Source organism: Bos indicus, chromosome 6 (genome assembly GCF_029378745.1).
Source record: "Bos indicus isolate NIAB-ARS_2022 breed Sahiwal x Tharparkar chromosome 6, NIAB-ARS_B.indTharparkar_mat_pri_1.0, whole genome shotgun sequence".
Taxonomy (NCBI): domain Eukaryota; kingdom Metazoa; phylum Chordata; class Mammalia; order Artiodactyla; family Bovidae; genus Bos; species Bos indicus.
Window position 1 is genome coordinate 91,159,550 of NC_091765.1, and position 26,075 is coordinate 91,185,624.

At 41.5% G+C, this 26,075-nt stretch overlaps 1 protein-coding gene across 4 annotated transcripts in view; it reads right to left on the reverse strand.

Annotated features, from left to right (window-relative positions):
• G3BP2 (G3BP stress granule assembly factor 2) overlaps positions 1-26,075 on the reverse strand; it is a 92,697-nt gene that overhangs the window by 26,784 nt on the left and 39,838 nt on the right. The window contains exon 1 of one of the 4 annotated variants that reach the window (XM_019962937.2): positions 10,297-10,429. The exons of 2 other annotated variants lie outside the window; for them this stretch is intronic. The gene's annotated coding sequence lies outside the window, so the exon portion shown is untranslated. Of the gene's footprint in view, positions 1-10,101; positions 10,239-10,296; positions 10,430-26,075 lie in introns of those variants that run through there. One more of the 4 variants, XM_070791596.1, reaches the window with a different exon arrangement.

Genomic DNA, 26,075 nt, shown 5'->3' on the forward strand with positions numbered 1-26,075 from the left:
CCTCTGTCCATGGGATTCTCCAGGCAAGAATACTGGAGTGGGTTGTCATTTCTTCTCCAGGGGATATTCCCAAACCAGGGATCGAACCCTGCCTGCACTGCAGGCAGATGCTTTATCCTCTGAGCCACCAGGGAAGCCCTACTGGGGAAGAAGGAAGGGCAATTACTAACACCTCCAGAAAGAATAAAGCTGCTGGGCCAAAGCAGAAATGATGCTCAGCTGTGGATGTGTCTCATGGTGAAGGTAAAAAACAATACTGGATAGGAACTTGCAATATTCAGTTCAGTTCAGTCACTCAGTCGTGTCTGACTCTTTGCAATCCCATGGACTGCAGTACGCCAGGCTTCCCTGTCCATCACCAACTCCCGGAGCATACTCAAACTCATGTCCATCACATCGATGATGCCATCCAACCAGCTCATCCTCTATTGTCCCCTTTTCCTCCCACCTTCAATCTTTCCCAGCATCAGGGTCTTTTCAAATAAGTCAGTTCTTCACATCAGGTGGCCAAAGTATTGGAGTTTCAGCTTCAACATCAGTCCCTCCAATGAATATTCAGGACTGATTTCCTTAAGGATGGACTGGTTGGATCTCCTTGCAGTCCAAGGGACTCTCAAGAGTCTTCTCCAACACCACAGTTCAAAAGCATCAATTCTTGCCAGCACCCAGCTTTCATTACAGTCCAACTCTCACATTCATACATGACTATTGGAAAAACCATAGCTTTGACTAGGCAGATTTTTGTTGGTAAAGTAATGTCCCTTTTTTAATGAGACATTATTAAAACTTTTTAGTATACTATCTAGGTTGGTCATAACTTTTCTTCCAAGGAGCAAGCATCTTTTAATTTCATGGCTGCAGTCACCATCTGCAGTGATTTTGGAGCCCAAATAGATAAAGTCTCTCACTGTTTCCACTGTTTTCCCATCTATTTGCCATGAAGTGATGGGACCAGATGCCATGATCTTAGTTTTCTGAGATCTTAGTTTTCTGAATATTGAGTTTTAAGCCAATTTTTTCACTATCCTCTTTCACTTTCATCAAGAGGCTCTTTAGTTCTTCACTTTCTCCATAAGTGTGGCGTCATCTGTGTATTCAAGGTTAATGATATTTCTCCCAGCAATCTTGATTCCAGCTTGTGCTTCTTCCAGTTCAGCATTTCTCAATATGTACACTGCACATAAGTTAAATAAGCAAGGTGACAATATACAGCCTTGATGTACTCCTCTCCCGATTTGGAACCAGTTTGCTGTTCCATGTCCAGTTCTAACTACTGCTTCTTGACCTGCATACAGATTTCACAGGGGGCAGATCAGTTGGTTTGGTATTCCCATCTCTTTCAGAATTTTCCACAGTTTGTTGTGATCCACACAGTCAAAGGCTTTGGCATAGTCAATAAAGCAAAAGAAGATGTTTTTCTGGAACTCTCTCGCTTTTTCGATGATCCAGTTGATGTTGGCAATTTGATCTCTGGTTCCTCTGCCTTTCTAAATCCAGCTTGAACATCAAATTCACAGTTCATGTACTGATAAAGCCTAGCTTGGAGAATTTTGAGCATTATTATTGCATAGGAACCTGGAATGTTAGGTCCACAAATCAAGGTAAATTGGATGTGGTCAAGCAGAAGTGGACAAGAGTGAATATCAACATCTCAGGAATCAGTGAACTAAAAAGGACAGGAATGCCTGCATTTAATTCAGATGAACATTTTATATACTACTGTGGGAAAGAACCCCTTAGAACAAAAGGAATAGCCCTCACGGTCAACAAGAGTCTGAAATGCAGTACTTGGGCGCAACATCAAAAACAACAGAATGATCTTGGTTCATTTTCAAAGTAACCATTCAATATCACAGTAATCCAAGTCTATGCTCCAAACACTGATGCCGAAAAAGCTGAAGTTGACCAGTTCTATGAAGATCTACAACACCTTCTAGAACCCCCCAAAAAGATGTTCTTTTCATCATATAGGACTGGAATGCAAAAGTAAGATGTCAAGGAGGTACAGGAATAACAGGTAAATTTGGCCTTGGAGTGCAAAATGAAGCACAGCAAAGGATAACAGAGTTTTGTCCAGTGAACACACTAGTCATAGCAAACACTGTTTCCAACAATACAAGAGAAGACTCTACACATGAACATCACCAGATGGTCAATACTGAAATCAGACTGATTCTGTTCTTTGCAGCTGAAGATGGAGAAGCTCTGTACAGTCAGTAAAAACAAGACCTGGAGCAAACTGAGGCTCACTCAGATCACAAGCCCCTTATTCCAAAATTCAGACATAAATTGAAGAAAGTAGGGAAAACCACCAGGCATTCAGGTAGGACCTAAATCAAATCTCTTATAAAAATACAGCAGAGGTGACAAGTAGATTCAAGGGATTAGATCTGGTAGACAGAGTGCCTGAAGATAAGGGTGGAGGTTCATGACACTGTACAGGAGGCAGTGGCCAAAACCATCCTAAAGAAAAAGAAATGCAAGAAGGCAAAGTGGTTGTCTGAGGAGGCTTTACAAATAGCTGAGGAAAGAAGAGAAGGGAAAGACAAGGGAGAAAGGGAAAGATACACCCAACTGAATACAGAGTTCCAAAGAACAGCAAGGAGAGATAAGAAGGCCTTCTTATGTGAATAATGCATAGAAATAGAGCAAAACAACAGAATGGAAAAGAAGCAAGACTTCTTTCAGTATGGGAAGTATGTGAACTGAGAATTTCCAGATGTACAAATTGGATTTAGAAAAGGCAGAAGAACCAGAGATCAAATTGCCAACACCTGTCAGATCATAGAAAAAGCAAGAGAACTCCAAAAAAATATCTGCTTCTGCTTCATTGACTAAGCTAAAGCCTTTGACTGTGTGGATCACAGCAGACCGTGGAAAATTCAAGAAACAAGAATATGAGACCACCTATCTGCCTCCTGAGAAACCTATATGCAGATCAAGAACAAGAGGTAGAACCGGACATGGAACAACGGACTGGTTCAAAACTGAGTACATCAAGGCTGTATGTATGTTGTCACCCTGCTTTTTTAACTTCCATGAAGAGTACATCATATGAAATGCCCTTGTCAATCAAGATTGCTGGGAGAAATATAAACAACCTCAGATATGCTGATGATACCACTCTAATGGTAGAAAGCGAAGAGGAACTAAAGAGCCTCTTGATGAAGGTAAAAGAGGAGAGTGAAAAAACTGGCTTAAAACTCAATGTTCAAAAAACGAAGATCATGGCATCCAGTCCCATCACTTCATTCTGAACAGACGGGGGAAACAATGGAAACAGTGACAGACTTTATTTTCTTGGGCTCCAAAATCACTGCAGACGGTAACTACAGCCATGAAATTAAAAGATGCTTGCTCCTTGGAAGACAGGCTATGACAAGCCTAGAGAGTGTATTAAAAAGCACAGATATTACTTTGCCAACAAAGTTCCGTATCATCAAAGCTATGGTTTTTCCAGTAGTCATGTATGAATGTGAGAGCTGGACAGTAAAAAAGACTGAGTGCCGAAGAATTGATGCTTTTGAACTTTTGTGCTGGAGAGGACTCTTTGAGAGTCCCTTGGACTGCAAGGAGATCAAACCAGTCCATCCTAAAGGAAATCAACCCTCAATATTCATTGGAAGGACTGATGCTGAAGCTGAAGCTCCAGTACTTTGGCCACCTGATGTGAAGAGCTGACTCACTGGAAAAGACCCTGATGCTGGCAAAGATTGAAGGCAGGAGGAGAAGGGGACGACAGAGGACAAGATGGCTGGATCACATCACCAACTCAATGGACATAGATTGAGCAAACTCTGGGAAACAGTGAAGGACAGGGAAGCCTGGTGTGTAGTCCATGGAGTCACAAAGAGTTGGACACACAACTGAGCCACTGAATAACAACAAGAGCTCTCTCCAGGAAAATCAGATACCAAGGGAACATTTCATGAAAGAATGTGCACAATAAAGGACAGAAATGATAACGACCCAACAGAACCAGAAGAGATTAAAAAGAGGTGGCAAGAATACACAGAAGAACTATACAAAAAGGTCTTAATGGCTCTGATAACCACGATGGTGTGATCACCCACCTAGAGCCAGACATCCTGGGGTGTACGTCAAGTGGGTCTGAGGAAGCATCACTACGAACAAAGCTAGTGGAAGTGATAGAATTCCAGTTGAGCTATTTCAAATCCTAAAAGATGATGCTGTTAAAGTGCTGCACTCAATGTGTCAGCAAATTTGGAAAACTCAGCAGTGGCCACAGGACTGGAAAAAAATCAGTTTTTTTTCCAATCCCAAAGAAAGGCAATGCCAAAGATGTTCAAACTACAAGATAATTGCACTCATTTCACATGCTAGCAACATAATGCTCAAAATCCTTCAAGCTAGGCTTCAACAGTATGTGAAATGAGAACTTACAGATGTACAAGCTAGATTTAGAAAAGGCAGAGAGGAACCAGAAATCAGATTGCCACCACTTTGTTGGATCATAGAAAGAAGCAAGAGAATTCCAGAAAAACATCCCCTTCTGCTTCATAGACTACTAGAAAGCCTTTGTGTGGATCATAGCAAACCGTGGAAAATTCTTTCAGAAATAGGAGCACCAAATCACCTTACCAGTTTCCTGAGGAACCTGTACGCAGGTCAAGAAGTAAATTATTAACAGAACTGGACATGGAACAACAGACTGGTTCAAAATTGGGAAAGGAACACAAAACTGTATACTGTCACTCTGCTTATTTAATTTATATGCAGAGGACATAATGTGATATACTGGGATGAATGAATCACAAGCTGGAATCAAGACTGCTGGGAGAAACAGTAAATTCTAGAATGCTACAAATCCCATCTTCGGGGCGGGGGGGAGGCGGGGGGGAAGGGATAATACAAAAAGAAGTATACAAGATAAAACGTGTTGTGGATCTAGGGGAAAAAAAAACTTCATATCAATTCATACCACCACTGGTAAACTATTTATTGAGTATTAAAAAGAGTATAATTAATTTTGTAATTTTAAAACACTTTAAAATTTTCACTTGTTTTTTGATAACCATAACAGATATATGTTATTGGTTCGAAAACATGGCTCTAAAATAAAGATCGAAAGTGTGAAAATTAATTTAGCACTACTAGCAGAGCAAAAATAATCTGACATTATGCCTACATTAGTGACAATTTATTGTTAAAATCTTGAGTGTGCTTAAATATTACCAATTAATTGAAGATAAAGTTGAGCAGGTGGAGTAGGGGAACAGACTAGTAAAGTTCTACCATGCTGGAATTTAAAATGAGCAGCTACACAGAGAAACAAAAATAAAGAAACTTACTGCCTAGATACAAAGGTACAGTGGAATTTTGTTTCCAAGAGGTAATTTTAAAAATATCTGGTATACTTACCTGATACAGTACTGTTTTTTTTCTGATAGCCTAATGGCAACCCACTCCAGTACTCTTGCCTGGAAAATCCCATGGATGGAGAAGCCTGGTAGGCTGCAGTCCATGGGGTAGCGGAGAGTAGGACACGACTGAGCAACTTCACTTTCACTTTTCACTTTCATGCATTGGAGAAGGAAATGGCAACCCACTCCAGTGTTCTTGCCTGGAGAATCCCAGGGATGGGGGAGCCTGGTGGCCTGGTGTCTGTGGGGTTGCACAGAGTCGGACACGACTGAAGTGATTTAGCAGCGGCAATGTTAAATTAATGGTCTTGAAACCAAAAATGTAATAATATACTGAACCCCAACTGTGGAACATCAGTTCATATGCAGTCATTAAAATATTGTCAAAGGCTAAAACCATAAGGGGAAAAAATGAAATACAAAATTTGCAACTAAAGTACGATTTCACTAACATGAAGGGCAATGTATGCACTTGGACAGGAAAATGAAATTAATTCTTTAGATCTACTACTGCAAAATAATGATCAGTGTAGAATACAATACAAAAGATAAGGTTATCCAAGTGAAATACTTCTGTGTTCCTTTAACCCTTTTTAATCTTAGGGATCTCTGAAATGGCACCTCCGTTCTCTACTCAGTAATAAAATGGCTCTATCTACACATGATCATAAAATCTAGCTATACTAAACTGCTAAACACCTAGCTGCACCTCAACCATATATAAGTATCAAAGTGAGTGAGTGTTAGCTGCTTAGTCGTGCCCAACACTTTGCAACCCCATGGACTGTGGCCCACCAGGCTCCTCCTTGTCTGGGTATTCTCCAGGCAAGAATACTGGAGTGGGTTGCCATTCCCTTCTCCAGGGGATCTTCCCAACCCAGGGCCCAAACCAGGGCCCTCCATATTGCAGGCAGATTCTTTTATGACTGAGTCACCTGGGAAGCCCCTTAAGCATCAAAGTGCAGAATTGAAAATTCACTCTTCAAAGACCCTGGAATATTCTGACCACCATCTATAAGGAGTGATGAGAACTGCAGTATCTTTAACTCTAACAGTTGGGGATGGGGAATTTCAGTTATTGCAACTAATTACATGAAATTCCATCACAATTTAATACTTAGAAGAAAAAAGTCCAAAATAAAAACTGCTAAAAAGTTGAGACCCCATGTTATCTTGTTTTTTAAAAAAGAAGCCAAAAGAAAATGACATTTTGGAAAACAGAAAAAATTCTACAAAAATAATTTTTCAGTATTGTGAAGTTAGAAGTAGTACTCTATCTTGCTTTCTACTAAAAAAAAAAGTAAGATCCTATAAAGAGGATGCAGTTTTCTTATCAAAAACTATGTTACCAAAGGCTATGTCTATGCTAGGACAGAACTTATCTCTACTACTGAATAATTATCCCACCCTTTCCTCTCTAGAGCCCCTCACTCCTGGCTGGCTCACACTAGTCACACCCAGGTCCATTGTCACTGAAGCAAGGACTGCAATACCCATTCTTAACAGCTAACCCCATATCAAAATTGAAACCTTTGGAACTACCAAAGGGTCTCTATTTAAAATGACTTGACCAATCAAAACAGCAATGCTTATCTACTGAAAGCAGCAACCTTCAATTTGTTGTGGCACCATGAAATGAAAGCATCACAAACAAGATCTAAGCACCAGTCACAGAAATAAGAGATAGTTGTGGATTAAGCCTTTTCTTTCAGAGGGCCCCAAAGGTAAGGAGGTGAGTTTTTAAATTCAGAAAGTATTAAAAGTGACCAAGCACTGAAGTGGAAATGCTGCCCCACAAAAATTAGTGTGTATTTATATTATGCTTTAAGGCAACCTTAAACAAGTAACCTACACATCCCTTTACCTCCTTCAGATAGATAAGATAATAGCTTCATTTACAGAAAAGGAAGCCACAATGTTAAGAGCCTAAGGAAAGTAGTTCAAAGTCCCCCAGTTACGAGAGAGAGCATTTGAAACCTGGTCTCCTCCCTAGGACAGTGATGTTTTCATTATATCTGTTTAAGAACTACCACTTTTGAAGACCATCCCAGGATGCAAGAATGTAAAAAAAAATTAAAGTCCAACTGTTAGTTTATTTGATACTGCAGGAAGAAGTTAAAAGACAAAAGACAGTAACATAAAAGGAAATCCACAACAGTCATCCCAACATACCTACAGTATCAACATACGGTAAAATATCTAGAATTTAAAAGATAAAAATAAGCTGAGGGACAGCCATCAAGAAACTGATTACATTGCTGCTCAAGCCAGTCCAGAGTTCCAGGAGATGGAACTTGTTTGTTCTGTCAGCTTTTAAATGTTTCCCGTGGAAAGAGTCATGTCTGTGAATTAAATTCTACTGAATTTAAGTTCAGGAACAACCCTCTAGTTTGTAATTATCAAAACCAGCCTTGAAAAGGGGTCATTCCTCACCTCCATACCCACTCAGTATAAAATATGTTGGGAAAAGTCTTACTTAAAGCAATCAAGGGAAGAACTTTCAATCCTGATAATGGGCAATTAACAGCAATAATTCTTCAGGACAAGGAAACTGTTAACCTAAAGACACTACTGGTAATTATATATTTTCAGTAACTAACCGATAGGGAGATTTTCTTTTTATTTTATTTTTTATTTTATTTTATTTTTTAAACTTTACAAAATTGTGTTAGTTTTGCCAAATATCAAAATGAATCCGCCACAGGTATACATGTGTTCCCCATCCTGAACCCTCCTCCCTCCCCATACCATCCCTCTGGGTCGTCCCAGTGCACTAGCCCCAAGCATCCAGTATCATGCATTGAACCTGGACTGGCAACTCGTTTTATACATGATATTTTACATGTTTCAATGCCATTCTCCCAAATCTTCCCACCCTCTCCCTCTCCCACAGAGTCCATAAGACTGTTCTATACGGAGATTTTCATTAAGTGAACTGTGGATAATGAAAATAACCTACTACCAACAGTGCCAATACTATTCAAACTCAAGAGCTTTCTGGTAGCAATTCTCCTCACCTACTAACTACTCACTCACTCGACTACCAAATTCAAGACATTTACTTCTCCTTCCATTTTTGGTCCCTATCCACTCCACAAGCATTCTGGTTCTTTCCTCTTGCTGCTGCTGCTGCTGCTAAGTCGCTTCAGTCGGGTCCGACTCTGTGCGACCCCAGAGACGGCAGCCCACCAGGCTCCCCCGTCCCTGGGATTCTCCAGGCAAGAACACTGGAGTGGGTTGCCATTTCCTCTTGCTACTCACTGACAAATATTTCAACCCTGAATATTCAACAACTTGAACTATAATAGCTCCTAAATAGAAAGAAATCTATTTGAGGTCCTTATCCTCCCTTCAATTCCTTGCTAACTTTTCAGAATTAAACAGCCTCAAGAGATGAAATCATAACACATGTTTTCTCTTGGCTAATCCCAAATATTTAACGGGAAAATAACATCACCAAAGAAACAACACATTTCAGTTTAAACGAATCATACCGTCTATTTTCTGAGACCAGGAATTTTGGACATCAAAAGGACCACTGGATACTAACAGGGCCAAATGTTTACTCTGAAACTTTGTTCACATGCCTAAGGCTATATTAACTGCCAAATATGGAGCTAGACAAGGAATTCCCACTTTCTTCCCCTCTAATATAGGAGGCTCCCCAAACTGCAGTTAATGTTTCACGAATCCAGGTACATGCAATGCTAACATTTGAAAGACGAGCACGAGCTGCTAAAGCCAGTATTTCGACACAAGTTATTATCACAACAATCATATGGGGACAAGACGGAATAACTTTGCTATTATTCCAGCTTCGGTGCACGTGTATGGTTTTGTTTTTGTTTGATTTTTCAGACAGCAAAGGCATTGACCCTCCAAAAAAAAAAAGTTCTGTTAAGAAACTAGGCATACCTTGGAGGGAAAAAAAAATTGATCTATGCGGAAAATTGTAGCTGCAATCTACACTCGCCCCAAAGCGGCACAGGGCCATCTTAAGAAATCTGCCTTTAGAGATGCAGGTAAAATTCGATCAGATGCAACTAACAAAATTAACACAACCTAGGGACGCTATGTTCCTCCCCTTGACTATCCTTCCCACTCTCCCCAAGAAAGAGATGGGAAAAAATAAATAAACCCCCTCCCCAGAGCAAACATCTCTTCTATTCCTGAGTCAGTAAGAGATCGCCTGCATAAAAGGGCACGGAGAAGGAACACGTTATATATAGCCCGGGTTTCAGAACTCGTCCGGGATAAAACCGAGGCGGGTCAGAGACCGCGGAACACCAGGTACTGGGTAAGCAAAGCGGCGGCTGCTTCAGACCCGGATTCTGTTTCCGTGCAGAGAAATGGTGCCCGGAGGCCGCTACTTTCGCATCTGCGTCGCTTCTGCCTCCGCCGACACAGCCTCTTTTCCCCTCCCCCACGGGCGGGGCGGCAGCGGCGGCCTCCCCGTTCCCGGGGAACCGGGAGTAAGAGCCACAAGAGTCGGGGACGAGTGGGGGGCTGCGCACCTGAAAACACATCTCCGGCAAGCCCACTCCCCTACGTCCCGTCCGAAGCCTCTATCAGCGCGCCTTTGGGAGCCGCTGCGTCCCCTTACCCAGCTCGCCATCTCATCCCCAACCAACACCGGCCCCACCTGTGCCCTCGGAGCCCTCTGTCCGCACGACGCGCGCCGGTCACCTCCCTGCCCACGCGGCCTCCCACCCCTCACCTGAGAGGAAAGGCTCGGCTTCTCTCACGCACACACCAGCAGCGTAGGCAGCCGGCAAGAACAATGTCTCTCTCGGCCTCAACACCTCCGACACCGGGGCTCACGTAAAGAACGGTTGCCGCGGGCCGCTGCGCGCGACGGGAATGTCCCCTTCCGACCACCACACCGACCGTCCTTCCCGGCCCCCGTACACACCTCCAACCAACAGCGGCGGCGGGTACGTCGCGCGGAGGTCAGCGGGAGAGTCGCCGAGGACCGGCTGCAGCAGGTTCTTCTCACTCGCCGCCCCCTCCCTCTGACAAATCTCAAGCCTAGGAAGCCGGAGAGCCGAGAGCAGGTTCCGCTCACAACCACCTCTTCCCGGGCGCCAGGCGCTGCGGCGAGCGACAAGGAACACGGACGTCCCGCCCCCTTTGCCACCGCCCCCTCTTATTGTTTTACCCCTGCCGAAAGGGCTGGGGAACCCCCCAGCACGGCTTCAGCCAATCAAGCATCTCCTCCGCGAGCTGGACCCAACCTTCTCGCGTCCCTCTGCGGAGCACGCGCAGAACGCCGCCGCGCTCACGTACTCTCGCTCCCGGAAAGCCGGGGAACCGGAACCGGCCTGAAGCCGGGGCGAGAGTCCGCTGATTTGACGTCACAAGGAGGCTGCCTTTCTCCGGCCCAAAGCTCGGGCCTCGTCGCCCTTCGAAATCGCGGCGTAACAGGAGCCGGGTGGCTGCAGCGCTGTGCTTTTTGCGCTGTGCCCCTTTGGGGACTGATTTTTCTGGTCCTTTTATATTATTAATGTTAAGGGGGAGAAAATGTAGTGATTCTTCTTTCTGAACTAGGTATCTGCAGGTTGCTGCTCTAGACGAGCATATAATGCAGTCAGTGGCTTTAGCTGCTTGCACCGTAAACTCAGCCTAGGAAATGGAGGTTTTTAAGCTCCACGGAGAAGGGCACATCCGTTCAAACAGGTTTAACGCAACATACATTATAGGGCCTACTGCATTCTAGGTACTGGGATGTAGAAAAAAATACGACGTGGCCTCCACGGAGAGGGGGGCATTCTATTTCTTTGTGTGCCTGTTCAGTGTTCAGGCGTTGCTAAATACATGCTAAGCATTTTATATGCCAAAGCAGCTAAAAGGGTGAAATCCCAGGAGATATCAGGATTACAGCCCTGTCCTAGATCAGACTTGGCCCCGGGGACATAGCTGAGAAAACACTAGACACCGACTCTCATGACCTTGATTCATGGAAAAAGCCAAATCTGCTTACAGTCAAGGAAGCCACTTTGCACCTTAGTTCTGGCAATGTTTCTCAGGGACTATCAAGACAGCTGAGGAATTTTGGAAAGGAGGAGCTGAGGAAACGGTGAAAGAAATAAAAGGCAATTAGGAAATGCCCATATACAGATAAAATGTAGGGATACACATTTAAGCAGTTTTCTTCACAATCCTATTAAAGCAATTTAAAGGTTTTTTTCACGTGTGAAAACAGGTTTACGGGGCAGTGCCAACATTTGAACCTTCAAAATCTACACTTTTAGGTTGCTCAATCATTTTGTTATATGCAAAATACATGGGCTGTCACTTTTAGGAAGTTAACTTTGACATGGTTTTCCTTAGAAGTAGCATAATACATTAAATGCATATTGCCCTTCATATCTAATACTTATGTACCAGCCACTCATCTACTTTAATTGTTTAATCCTCACAATAACCCTATAAAGTAGTTACTATTTTTATGCCCATTTAACACATGAAGAAACTGAGGCTTAGAGAGGTCAAGTAACTTGCCCAAGGTCACCAGCTGCTACTCTGGTGGAGCTGGGATTCAAACACAAGCAGTCTGCCTTTTTTGTACACTCCGTGGCATGCCCTTTACCACAAGCTATTAAATATTCTCATTGTACCAACCTTTCTATTGGTTGACATTTCTGTTTCCAGTTTGAAGCTGTTATGCACTTTTATTCTTCATGTGCTCAGTTGCCAAGTTGTTTCCAACTCTCTGCAATCCCAAGGGCTGTAGCCCGCCAGGCTCCTCTGTCCATGGGACTTCCCAAGCAAGAATACTGGAATGGGTTGCCATTTCCTTCCCCAGGGGATCTTCCCCATCCAGGGATCAAACCTGCATCACCTGCATTGGCAGGCGGATTCTTTACCACTGAGCCTCCAGAGAAGCTGTGATTTTTCACCAGGTACAAAAATTTCTCTAGATCTGTGATTATCAGAAATCAACATGCATCAGAATCACCTGGAGAGCTTGTTAAACCACACAATGCTGGGTCCCATTCTCAGGGTTTCTAATTCAGCAAGTCTGTGTTAAGGCCTGAAAATCTGAATTTATAATAAGTTACCAGGCACTGCTTGCTGCTCTAGGAACCACACTTTAAAAACCACTGATCCATGGGAGGGATGTTCAAGAGGGAGGGGACATATGTATACCCATGGCTAATTCATGTTGAGGTTTGACAGAAAACAAAATTCTGTAAAGCAATTATCCTTCAATTAAAAAATAAATTTTTAAAGAAATAGAAGATTAAAGACAAACTAAAAAAAAAAAAACCACTGATCCACACCATGGGTTGGCAAATATACACTGTTAGGGGCCAGACAGTAAATGTTTTAGGTTTGGAAGCCATAAATGTTCTCTGTTACATATCCAACCTCATCTGCATTTTAAAATACTTTGAAAATGTTAAAAAATATTCTTAGCTCTGTCCATGAGTGCTCAGTCATGTCTGACTCTTTGCAACCCCATTGACTGTAGCCATCAAGGCTTCTCTGTCCACAGAATTTTCCAGGCAAGATTACTGGAGTGGGTAGCTATTTCCTACTCTAGGAGATCTTCCCGAACAAGGGATCGAACCTGAGTCTCCTGCATTGGCAAGTGGATTCTTTACCACTGCACCACGGGAAAACCCATTCTGAGCTCTTGGGCTGTGTAAAAACAGGCCTCAGACAAATCTTGCTCAAAGGTTTAGTATATCAGTAGGTGGAGTTATTGGGAAAAATGATTCCGTTATCTTGAATTTTTATTGAAATACCTGAAACTGCTTTCCTAAATCATTATTTTTACTTCGTAAATGTCTCTCAAGACTGTGACCTTTGAATATCTCTCCGTACTTAGAGCTGCTACCTGGATTCAGGCCCCCTTTCATCTTTCCAGAATGATTGCAACAACCTCCTAAGTAAGTAATCTCCCTGTCCTACAGAAATAAACTCCATGAAATACTCACTCCTCTTCAGGCAGTATGGCAAGGAGACAAGTATAAATGTATTCATTCAAGGGCTCAAGTCAAAAACTTCTGTTTTTCTTACACCACACAGCAAATCACAGTAAATTTCTGTTCCCTCTACCTTCAACATTTTTCTAGATTAAACACTTCTTACTACTATCACTGCTATTATTGTAGTTCATACCACCATCGCCTACTGCAGCAACCTTTTATTTAGTCTTGATGTACTGCTCTTATTTAACTATGGTTTAGCCTCACAGCAACCAGATCCTTTAGAGCTATAAATCAGATAACATTCTCAAAACTCTTCAAAGGCAGCACAATAAAATCCCAAGTCCTTACCATGCAAGGTGTCCCTAATTTAGTCCTCACTTATTACTTCCACGTCTTTTCTTACTACTTTTTCTGTCATACACCTCAGTCCTTCCTTTGACACTTCACATTCCCACCCCAGTGTGGGTCTTGGATGTGAACCTTCATCAGAATTCTGTGAAAAATCAAAATAAACTACATGTACTGATTTCCCAGAGTACACTGAAATACTTCATTCAGGCATTCTAAAAAATAAACTAGGCATGATTTTCCCTTACACAAACTACCCTTCGTAGAATTTCAATTAACCTTATACTGCTTAAACAGTCTACTAGCTTGTCTAAACTATTTTGTGACTATTTTGCACTCTATAGTATATATTTCCTATGTTCTCTTCTAGGTTATTTTTTTACAAATAGTTCATCAAATGGTAACCTACACATTGTCTGGCAGAGTGTCCACTCAGTAATAGCCTATAGGGTTCATTCATTAATTTCTCAATACATTCATTCAGTGGCCACTGTTGAGTGCTATCAAGCAAAGCACTAGGCTCGAGATGAGGCAAAAATAAGCATGTTGTCTTCAGGAAATTGGGAGGCGGGGGAGAGATAAAGCGAGAGGAGAAAAGAGAAAAACGAAAAGGTAGGGAGAGACAGGAAAAGAGGGAGAGGGAGAGTCAGAGAAAAACAGGAAGGAGGGAGGCAGTGACAACAGACAGTCCTGTTAGGTGACACTACACTGCTACTGCTGCTGCTGCTGCTGCTAAGTCGCTTCAGTTCTGTCCGACTCTGTGCGACCCCATAGACGGAAGCCCAACAGGCTCCCCCGTCCCTGGGATTCTCCAGGCAAGAACACTGGAGTGGGTTGCCATTTCCTTCTCCAGTGCATGCAAGTGAAAAGTGAAAGTGAAGTCGCTCAGTCATGTTTGACTCTTAGTGACCGCATGGACTGCAGCCCACCAGGCTCCTCCATCCATGGGATTTTCCAGGCAAGAGTACTGGAGTGGGGTGCCATCGCCTTCTCCGGACACTACACTAGGGATACTGAATAGCAATGTGTACTTCATCTTCCTAACCTTCATTGAATTTTTGAATTTATAATTTATTATCTGATATTTTCCCTCTCTTACACACACACCTTGAAAGTTCCACAAAGAGATACTGCTATTTGCTTCTCCAGTCCAGCACTCGGTACTGGCCCACTGAAATTGCTCCCTAAATTGCTCCCTAAAGTAGCTGACAAAGCCTTGTGAGAGCAGAGGAAGGAGAGCACCAAAAGAGAAAAGAGAGCACCACCACTACTGGACTTCTAGTAGCTTTTATACTTTTGCCCTAATTTCTAAAACAGTTTATGATTTTTATTCTTTCTTGATGAATAATAATAGTTTTTAGACTGTGGATTTTTCCCTTGCCTATAATTTAGGCAACATCCCAGAGGTTTTATTCATTACTATTATATTCTAAATATAGAAATATATATTTCTATTCTAAATATATAAATGTATTCTAAATGAGCTTCCCTGGTGGCTCAATTGATAAAGAATCTGCTTGCAATGCCAGAGACCCAGGTTCGATCCCTGGGTCAGGAAGATCCCCTGCAGAAGGGAATGGCTACCCACTTCAGTATTCTTGACTGGGAAATCCCATGGACAGAGGAGCCTGGTGGACCGCAGTCCATGGAGTCGCAAAGAGTTGGACACGACTGAGCAACTAACTCGTACTCTAAATTGTCTGGAAGTATATAGTATCTCTTCTTTGATTCAGTTATGGTTTAGAGAGAGTTGAGATTGTCTAAGCAGTGTGGATTTTTAAACACTTTATTTTTCCTTGCTTTAGTGCTTGTAGTCTGTGAGTATGGTGTGTACATTTCTGTGCTTTGTAGAATTTGTTATTTTCCTTTGTGGTCTAATAGAGGGACAAGTTTTGTAAGTTGTCTATAAAAGTCTAGTTCTATTGAAATATTTTTACTGTTTTTTAATTTCTTTTCATCTTTCTAATAGTTTTTACCTTTTTAACTTTTTATTTTGGAATAATTTCATAGATCTGAAAATTTGCAAAAATAATAAACGGATACCCGTCACCTACATTCCTCAAATGTTAGTATTTACCACATTTGCTTTCTCATTCTCATTAATTCTCTTTGGCTTGTCTCCTATAGGTGGTCAATTCCCTGAGGACACATTTCAATTGCTCCTGCCTTATCCTGTGCACACATAGTGCTGTGCTTACACACTGGCACTCAGTGATGGCTCCTGAACAAACAAATCCAGGAGTATCAAAGAAACCTGCAAGTGGTTATTATGGATACTCTACCAGACAATTGATAGAGTGTCATGTGACCTCCATCCATAAAAAAGCATCTAGAAGAGGTTCTAGTTGAAATTTTCTTTGGACATTCTTTACCCTGAACACTTTAGTGTTATTTCTTAAAAGACTAGGACATTTCCTTCTATATCCACAATACAGTTATCGAAATCAGGAATTAACATTTATACACTACTATAATCTGAGTGAATGAGTGATAGTCGCTCAGTGATGTCTGACTCTTTGTGACCCCACAGTCTGGAGCCTGTCAGTCTCCTCTGTCCATGGAATTCTCCAGGCAAGAATACTGGAGTGGGTTGCTGTTTCCTTCTCCAGAGGATCTTCCCAACCCAGGGATCGAACATGAGTCTCCTACATTGCAGATTCTTTACCATCTGAGCCACCAGGGAAGCCTATAATTTATAGACATTCAGATTTCATCAACTGTCTAATATCAAAAGGAAAAATTGTTTTCTAACCAGGATACAATTTAGGATTACAAATGAATCTAGTTATCATCTGTCACCTTAGTCTTCTGTAGTCTAAAGTAGTTTCTCTGTCTTCTTTCATGACCTTGATATTTTTATTATTATTTTTTAAATTTTTATTTATTTGGCTGTACCAAGTCTTAGTTGAAGCATGTGGAATCTAGTTCCCCACCCAGCGATCAAACCTGGGCCCCCTGCATTGGGAGTGCAGGGTCTTAGCCACTGGACCACCAGGGAAGCCCCATGTCCTTGATACTTTTAAAGAGTGCAGGACAATTATTTTGAAGAAGGCCCCTGCATTTGGTAACCTATGTTGTTTCATGGTATTTAGATCTAGGTTATGCATTTTTGGCAAAAATACCAGGGAAGTACTGTTCTGTCCTCAGTGCATGATGGAGGCATGTGATGTCCATGTGTCCTATTACCAGTGATGTTTGCTTTGCTTGGTTAGTGCAGTGTCTGAAGGAATTCTCCACTATACAGTTACTATTTTTCCCTTTGTAATCAGTAAGTACCTTGTGTAGGCGACTACTTTATGAGATTATATACATATCCCATTTATCATCATACTTTCACCCAGTTTTAGCAGCCATTGATGACTCTTGGCTGAGTCAGTTTTTGTAATAGTGGCTACCTAGTCATGATTTTTCTAATTCTATAATTCTTAGTTATGACCAACCTAGATAGCATATTCAAAAGCAGAGACATTAATTTGCCAACAAAGGTTCGTCTAGTCAAGGCTATGGTTTTTCCTGTGGTCATGTATGGATGTGAGAGTTGGACTGTGAAGAAGACTAAGCGCCGAAGAATTGATGCTTTTGAACTGTGGTGTTGGAGAAGACTCTTGAGAGTCCCTTGGACTGCAAGGAGATCCAACCAGTCCATTCTGAAGGAGATCAGCCCTGGGATTTCTTTGGAAGGAATGATGCTAAAGCTGAAACTCCAGTACTTTGGCCACCTCATGAGAAGAGTTGACTCATTGGAAAAGACTCTGATGCTGGGAGGGATTGGGGGCAAGAGGAGAAGGGGACGACAGAGGATGAGATGGCTGGATGGCATCACCCACTCGATGGACGTGAGTCTGAGTGAACTCCGGGAGTTGGTGATGGACAGGGTGGCCTGGCATGCTGCAATTCATGGGGTTGCAAAGAGTTGGACACGACTGAGCAACTGATCTAATCTGATCTGATCATTGTTTCCACATTGATCAGCTGCATTTCTACTATAGGGAAGACCTTTTCTTCTTTCTCATTTTTAAAAATTCTTTTATTTATATCAGTGTGAACTCCCAGATTCCTATTTGATAATCCATTACTATTAATGTTTATTTTCATGCTCATGTTTCCCCCATTTGACCAGTGGAAGCCACACCAAGTTAGTTCTCGTGTGTTATAGATTTTAATTGCATGCTATTTGGTGCATAAAAATAAACCACTATATCTTTTCAAAAAGTGAAAGAAAACAAAAAGTCACAAGGGCCTAAGAGAAGACAATGGCAAGTAGAAAATAAATTTAGAAATATATAGGGGGCAAAAATGTGATGATTAGGTATGGCAGGTAAGGGAAAAGTTTAGGATAGGTTCCTTTGCTGGATTTGTCTGAGTGACAAAAGAACCACCATTAATATTCAGTGAGAAGGGGAATACAGAACTTTGGGTTTCTTCTATCCATATGGGTATATAAAATATTATACTAGCTACTTCATTCAATACTTTCTGATCTTAATGCCACCTTAGAAAGATCTCTGACCACTGAATCTAAAGGAGCCCCCGTCACTTTCCATCTCTTACCCTGCTCTACTTCTGTTAATAGCACTTACCACTATCTGACATTCTATTTATTTTTGGTGATTTTTTTTTTCGCCCGTGGCTTGTGGGATCTTAGTTCCCCAACCAGGGATCAAATCCAAGTACTTAGCAGTGACAGAGCTAATCCAGTGGATTCATAACCACTGGACCACCAGGGAATTCCCAATCTTTTGCTGTATGGCCTCTCCAATAAATCAAGTTCCATAAGGACTCAGATTTTGTCTGTTTTGACCAATGCTATATCTGTGCCACAAAGGAGACATTCAATATCAATTCATAAATAAATAAACGTGTATGTGTGTGTGTATGAAGGGAGAGAGGGATGGGGGGATAGAAAGAGGGAGAGAGATGGGATCATAATTAACATTGTTTTGCGAGACATTATGTTTTTTTCTTAACAGTGTAACTGGATATCACTTTATATTGCTGCTGCTGCTGCTAAGTCGCTTCAGTCATGTCCGACTCTGTGCGACCCCATAGACGGCAGCCCAACAGGCTCCCCCGTCCCTGGGATTCTCTAGGCAAGAACACTGGAGTGGGTTGCCATTTCCTTCTCCAATGCATGAAAGTGAAAAGTGAAAGTGAAGTCGCTCAGTCGTGTCTGACCCTCAGCGACCCCATGGACTGCAGCCTTCCAGGCTCCTCCATCCATGGGATTTTCCAGGCAAGAAAGAATACTGGAGTGGGGTGCCATTGCCTTCTCTGCACTTTATATTATTAGTACTTAATTCTTTTCAATGGTTACATAGGTGAGGAATGACATCCTAAGCTTAGAGACTTTAAGCTAAATTACAAAGAAAATTATGAGGATGGAATCAAAATAAATATAAGCTACGTAATAACACATTTCTGCTACAAATTTGAATCAAAAGGACTAGTAAACTTCATAAGAAATCAGTATGAAAACCTAACCAATAGATATGCAAAGTATGTCCCATTTATAGAAAAAAAGGAATTAGCATTAAACATATATGAAGAGCTGTTAAATGGAAACAATGCAAACCATAAATTGGCAAATATTTTTAAATGAAAACATCCAATTTTCAAAAAAAAGATACCTTGTACATTTTTGTCACAAGTAAATATTAATTCATGCTTCTAAAAAAAGAAATTTAGCAAGACATACCAAAAGCTTTCAGATATCTATACTTTTTGGGTCAATAATTCTACTTCTGGGTATTTATTCCTCCTAAGATATGCACCAAGAAATTCACTGTGATATTATTTATTATCATTTAAAAACTGGAGGCATCTTAAATATCCGATAATAGTGAATGGTTAACTATGACACATATCCTTGACACATATACATCAAAAGCTATAGATTTAAATATTTAAGAATATATTTTTATGTTATATATTTATATTTTAGTATGAAATCAAACATGTTTATGAATCAATCTTAGGTTAAAAAATACAGTTGATACTTTGGTTGTTTTTGTTTTGTTTTTTTAGGTAAGAAATGGATTTATTCAGATTCAGAGAGAAGCGCAGTCCACAGACGAGTGTGGGCCATTGCAGAGGGCAAGTGCGGCCAGTTTTGGGTTTTGTTTTTTTTTTACTAAAAAAGGAAAAGAGATCCAATCACCATCAGCAGGTGAATTTTTTAGAAGAGTAAAATTATTAGAATTATATTAACTGATGCTGATTTTTATTATAGACTCCAGCATAAAATACTTCACTGACATTATACTTTATAAAGTTTTTTCCTTTACATCCTCTCATTTCAATCTTATTGGTCTTTGAAGATCAAACAATTCCATTACCACAATTTTGCTGATGAAGTGGGTGTTTAAGAGATGACTTTACAAGCATGTTTAAGGACCACACACTTATTCTATATAAGCAAGATAGGACCCAAAACAATGAAGACTAGGCATCAGAAGGGAATCAAATCCAAATCCTTAAAGGATTCTTAGTGTCTTTACTCATCACAATTTTAACCTTTCAAGATTTACATAACATTTAACCTTTTGAGACATACATAACAAATGTCTTGGACCTGCTACCAATTCAGTTAGTAAGGAAGGATTAGACTGCCAGCAGTATAGTCTGGGCTCTGGAGCCAGGCTGCCTGGATTTGCATCCCAGCTTCATCTCATTGCTTGCTAAATGTATGACCTGAGTATATTTCCTCTATATGACCTTGGACAGGATGCTTAACTTTTCTGTGCTTCAGTGTTTCTCATCTGTAAAATGGGCCATAAATATCTACCTTACGGTCTTCCCTCATGGCTCAGTGGTAAAGAATCCACCTGCCAATGCAGGAGACACAGGTTCAATCCCTGGGTCAGGAAGACCCCCTGGTGAAGGAAATGGCACCCCACTCCAGTATTTTTGCCTGGAAAATCCCATGGACATGGAAGCCTGGCAGGCTACAGTCCATGGGGTCACAAAAGAGTCAGACATGACTTAGCAACTAAACAACAGCAATGGTATCGACCTTACTACAACATTATAAAGATTAGATCTGTTAATAAAAGCCAAACACTTATACCATTCCTGGCACATGGTAAATGCTCAATAAACATCAGCACTTCATGTCTGGCTCATGAAAAAGTAAATGCATCAATTGCTTTCAGCTGATTCCTTTTTCACTGCTCACTGCTTTGCTCCGAAGGAACAACTTAAGAGTTGTATATAGCATTTTATGGTTTTCAAAACACTTTCAAAACATTACCTCATTGCAGTTTCACAAGCAATTCACAAAGCAGGCAAGCTGCACAAGGCTAAAAGTGGCCAATTTAGAAAGAGACCCCAGAGTCCCCCATGGCTAATTTAGTGCCACTAAATGATGAACCCCCTTAGCCTTGGATCAAGCCTTCCTAATTGAAAACCGGTTTCTCAAGAATTTCAGGACTCTCTTGGTGCAGCTGGCTCCTTTACAAAGCTTTTTGATGCAAAGAGAAATCTACTTTGGTGAGTAGGATAAACCTCATTCCTTTTAAGGAAGAAGAGGGAAAAGACCATTATGGACTGAAGAACAAAATGTTCATTTCTCCTGAAATCTTTCCATCCATTATCTTTGTGAGACTGGGACAGGCTAGGACTGAAGAGATGTTCTTCCTCTCCATTCAGGCATTATATGTGAAAGTGTCACACATACATAAAGTGCATAAAAAACTTGTGCACCCTGCCCATTTGTTGTTCAGTATAAAATGTAAATAAATGACTGCTATAGATGCTGGATTTTCAGCCATGTAGCTGGTTTTGATCACTAAAGTCTTCAAGTAGAGGAAATTCTAAAAGCTACCAAGCTTGACAGAATAAAGGTTGCAAAGTCTTGAGATAACTTCCTCAGAATTTAGAGACAATAATCTCATCATAAATCAACACCTAAAGAAATAGGCTTGAGATTACAAAAGTAAGCCACCCTGAATAACGGTTTGTAAATTCTAATGAATTCTATCCAATGCTCAGAAAGTCATGATGACAGCTAAAATCGCCTCAGGCTAAGTGATCTAAGCGATATAATAATACTAACAACTAAAGATAATATAAATAAAAGAAGAGTCATCTGCCCTGAGTTGCCTGGAGTCCAGAAAATGATGACTTTGGAAAGAAGCTTCATCAGTGTTTATCTTGCACTGTTCAGGGTAGACTATATTTGGCAGACATTTAGCCATCTCAGGGCTACAGGCTGTGTTTAATTCTTCAGGACTTTGGCTCAGACAGTAAAGAATCTGCCTGCAATATAGGAGACTCGGGTTCGATCCCTGGGTTGCAAAGATCCCCTGAAGAAGGGAATGGCTTCCCACTCCAATATTCTTGCCTGGAGAATTCCATGGACAGAGGAGCCTGCTGCTGCTGCTGCGTCGCTTTAGTCATGTCCGACTCTGTGCGACCCCATAGATAGCAGCCCACCAGGCTTCCCGTCCCTGGGATTCTCCAGGCAAGAGCACTGGAGTGGGTTGCCATTTCCTTCTCCAGTGCATGAAAGTGAAAAGTGAAAGTGAAGTCGCTCAGTCGTGTCGGACTTTTAGCGACCCCATGGATTGCAGCCTTCCAGGCTCCTCCGTCCATGGGATTTTCTAGGCAAAAGTACTGGAGCGGGGTGCCATTGCCTTCTCCCAGAGGAGCCTAGTGGGCTACAATCTGTGGGGTTGCAAAGTGTCAGACACAACTGAGCAACTAACACTACAGTCTGAATATGAGATGCCTTGAAGGTATCCAGGCTTTCCTTGTGGTTCAGCTGGTAAAGAATCTGCCTGCAATGCGGGAGACCTGGGTTCGATCCCTCGGTTGGGAAGATCCCCTGGTGAAGGGAAAGGCTACCCACTCCAGTATTCTGGCCTGGAGAATTCCATGGACTGTATAGTTCATGGGGTTGCAAAGAGTTGGACACGACTGAGCAACTTTCACTTTTTTCTTTTGAGGTTATCTACCTCTCACTAAGCACTCCGACCCAGAGGAGGGTCCCTGGTCAGTGGATATTCTGTTTACTGGAAAGGCGTATCTGCTTCTGTGAAAAGGCATTCTGGGGTCATTAATCAGTCTCCAACGGATTGAGTGTCAACTCCTATCCCTGAGCCAGATTTCCTCATGGAGGGATGAGGGGCAGAGAGAGGTTGTACCATAAGAAGCCAGAGCTGAGGACCAAATCCTCCCCTTAAATACAGAAGGATGAAACACATGGGATCAAATCCCTTTTTCTTCACTGACTAGTTTTGTTGACACTGGTCAAGTTAGTTTATTTCTTTGACCTTTAGTTTCCTCACGGATACATAGCCAACTTTAGGGGACTTCCCTGGTGGTCCAGGGGTCAAGACTCCGTGCTTCCACTGCTGGTTCAGTCCTGGTCAGGGAACTAAGATGCTGAATGCCACACAGCATGGCCAAAAAAAAGAGCCAACTTTAGGGTTGTTGGGAGGATTATTTGTAGTGTTTAGCACAGTGTCTGGCATGGTAGGTGTAAGAGTCTGATTCCTGTTATAAAACTGAGGCAGATCTTCAACAACAGGGGACCCCAACACAGCACTTCACAAAGTTAGAAACAGACACTAGCCCAGGACCACCCTCCCTCCTTCCAATCTTCATTCTCCTCTTGGGTCAAATACTTGGTTTGACAGTGCAAACTAACCACAGTAAAAGACTTCGTCTTAAGTAGACAAATTCACGAGGAGGAAATGGATACCATACCTTTGAAAGCAGTTTATTCAACTAGTCTCTTTCAACAACCAGGCTACAGAATTATTCAGGGCAGTAAAAAGCCAACTGTATGCAAAATAAAATGCATTCATCAGCAGACAGAAAACTTAAAAAGTGGTAGAGCTGGTGTGAAACTTCTTCTCATTGGAAAAAGATCATCATAAAAATCAGGTAGCTGATACACAGTGAAAGTATTTTGGCTTTCTTCTGCCTTAGCCAATTGAGCGCAAAATACAGCCAATTCCTCATGCAAAGTGTCAGCATCAGCCCTTAATTTCACCCACACATTTCCAGGTATGACCACTTCCTTGTGGGTTCTTGGCTTGCTGAACTCTTGGCTTCCGGCAGAAGAACATGCCTCTGAGTTTTAACCTCAGCAGGAAGCATATAAGAGGTTTATGATTAAGGCAATAATCTTCCTCACAATGAAAGATTTGTCCTACCCTTCTGGCCAGACCATCAGCCTGACTTATATATATAGATATATATCTACCCTTCTCCTTCCAGGTTGCAGCTCTGACATCTGACTTGTTACCTTGCACTCTCTGGGTGAGCCCTGACAGTGGAAATACATTTCCAGGGTCCTGGCAGCTGGCTCAAAACTGACAGAAGCTCTCAGTGACATTCTCGTATATAGCTGGGCTTCAGAGATCCCAGACCTGATCCCTAACTCCAGAGCCAGGACCCCAGATTACTCAAGTTCTGGTGATGACCTGAAAAGGGAATGGCAACTTAAAAGTTATTGACCAAAGGACTTCTATGCACACGAAAGCAGACCCAGATAAAGTGTGTTCATAAGAGCAATAATGTTGGAAACAGTTTTTCCCTAAGCCACCAAGAGTTGTAGAAAACCCAAGGAACTTTCAGCCTTTTAAATGTCAACAAAAGAGTAATAAGAGAGTTTGGAGGCTTCTCTATAAGCAGAGTTGGGAAAAAATAAAAAAGCACTAAGAAAGACTGTTTCAGATTAAGTAAATGTGACTTCCTTAAATGCTGCTCATAAACCAGAAGTTTTTAATCTAAGTCTCAGCATATTTTGAGGGGTGGAGATAGAGGATGTTTAGGAAACCATGATTTTGTACATATGCGTGCATGGATCTTTTTTGCCCGGAAGGTCCACATTGCATTGCCTTCTAAAATATATCTAACTTAAAAGGTTAAGAACTAATGATCTAAACCACATTCTTCTTCAGTGTGTATCATGGTAATAATGAGTTGTTTATTTAAAAGAAGGCTTTACAATATAAAGAAGCTATTCTCATTCAAAAGCCATATTTAACTAAAAGTCTATGCTAATCAGTGACTTTAGTTTACCACATGAAGGGATGCTAAACTATTTCCTGGTTTTGATGTTGACTACAGTGAGACAGGATGTCAAATTGGGGGAGATGGGGTGACAGTTGCACAGGACCTCCCCACATTAATCTATCCTTATTTTATTGCAAAATCAAACAGTTAAAAATTTTAAAACATAAGTTCTGGAATCTGGAGGAGATTTGTTCTTAAACCCAGCTCTGCGTTTATAACTTGCACGATGGTGGAAAAGTTATTAAGTTCTCTGAATCTGTAAAAAGGCACAATTGCAATTCCTATCTCATAGACCTGCTGGTACAGATATAAACTATTATGATTACTGTTAGGGCAAATGCTCACAGCCTGGATATCAGCCTTCACTGGGTGACAGGTACATGGTTTTCATATATGGTTGTTAAAGTGGAAATTGTTGCCTTTGGTGTAATCTTGGAAACAAAAATCCTTAAAGTGGCAGTAAACAGCATAAACAAGGAACTACTTTTCAGAAATCAGAAGAAAGAAAATCTAGTTTAACAAAGACCATAGCGAAAAGTGAAAGTATTAGTCACTCAGTCGTGTCCAACTCTTGAGACCCTGCCAGGCTCCCCTGCCCATGGAATTCTCCAGGCAAGGATACTGTAGTGGGCAGCCATTCCCTTCTCTACGGGATCTTCCCGACCCAAGGATTGAACCTGATTCTCCTGTATTGCAGACAGATTCTGTACCGTCTGAGCCACCAGGGAAACCTCAACAGAGACCATAAGGGGTTAGTAAAGGAAGGAACACACAAAAGACACACAAAAGCAGATGAGGCAAATTTTCACAATGTGTACACCAGTCCATATTTGCTCAGCATCATGGTGTGCTTAAGGACTTAGAATCTTCATCTAGATCATTTCTGTTTAATAGCAGACAAAATAATAATGATACTGGGCATTGCACAAAGCTACATGTTTTCCATTAAGGATTTAAACCTAAAGCTTGGAAATTGGCCAATATTATGGCTTTTAAAAGAAAAATAAAAGGATAGTTATATAAGTCATCATTTTTATTAATAGTTTGCTTTCAAGGAGTATCTATACTAAGGTTTAAGACGGAGGTTTGCTCAGGGTGCAGTGAGAACAAACAGAAGGGGCAATGACATCAACCTGGAGGCTCAGAATTCCTGGAGATGACACCCGAGCTGAATCTTGACATAAGAATGAGCCATGCTTCCCAGGTAGCTCAGTGGTAAAGAATCAGGCTGCAACAGAGACGTGGGTTTGATCCCTGGGTCAGAAGACCCCCTGGAGAAGGAAATGGCTACCCAATCCAGTACTCTTGCCTGGGAAACACCACAGACAGAGGAGCCCGGAAGGCTACAGTCCATGGGGTCACAAAGAGTCAGACACAACTT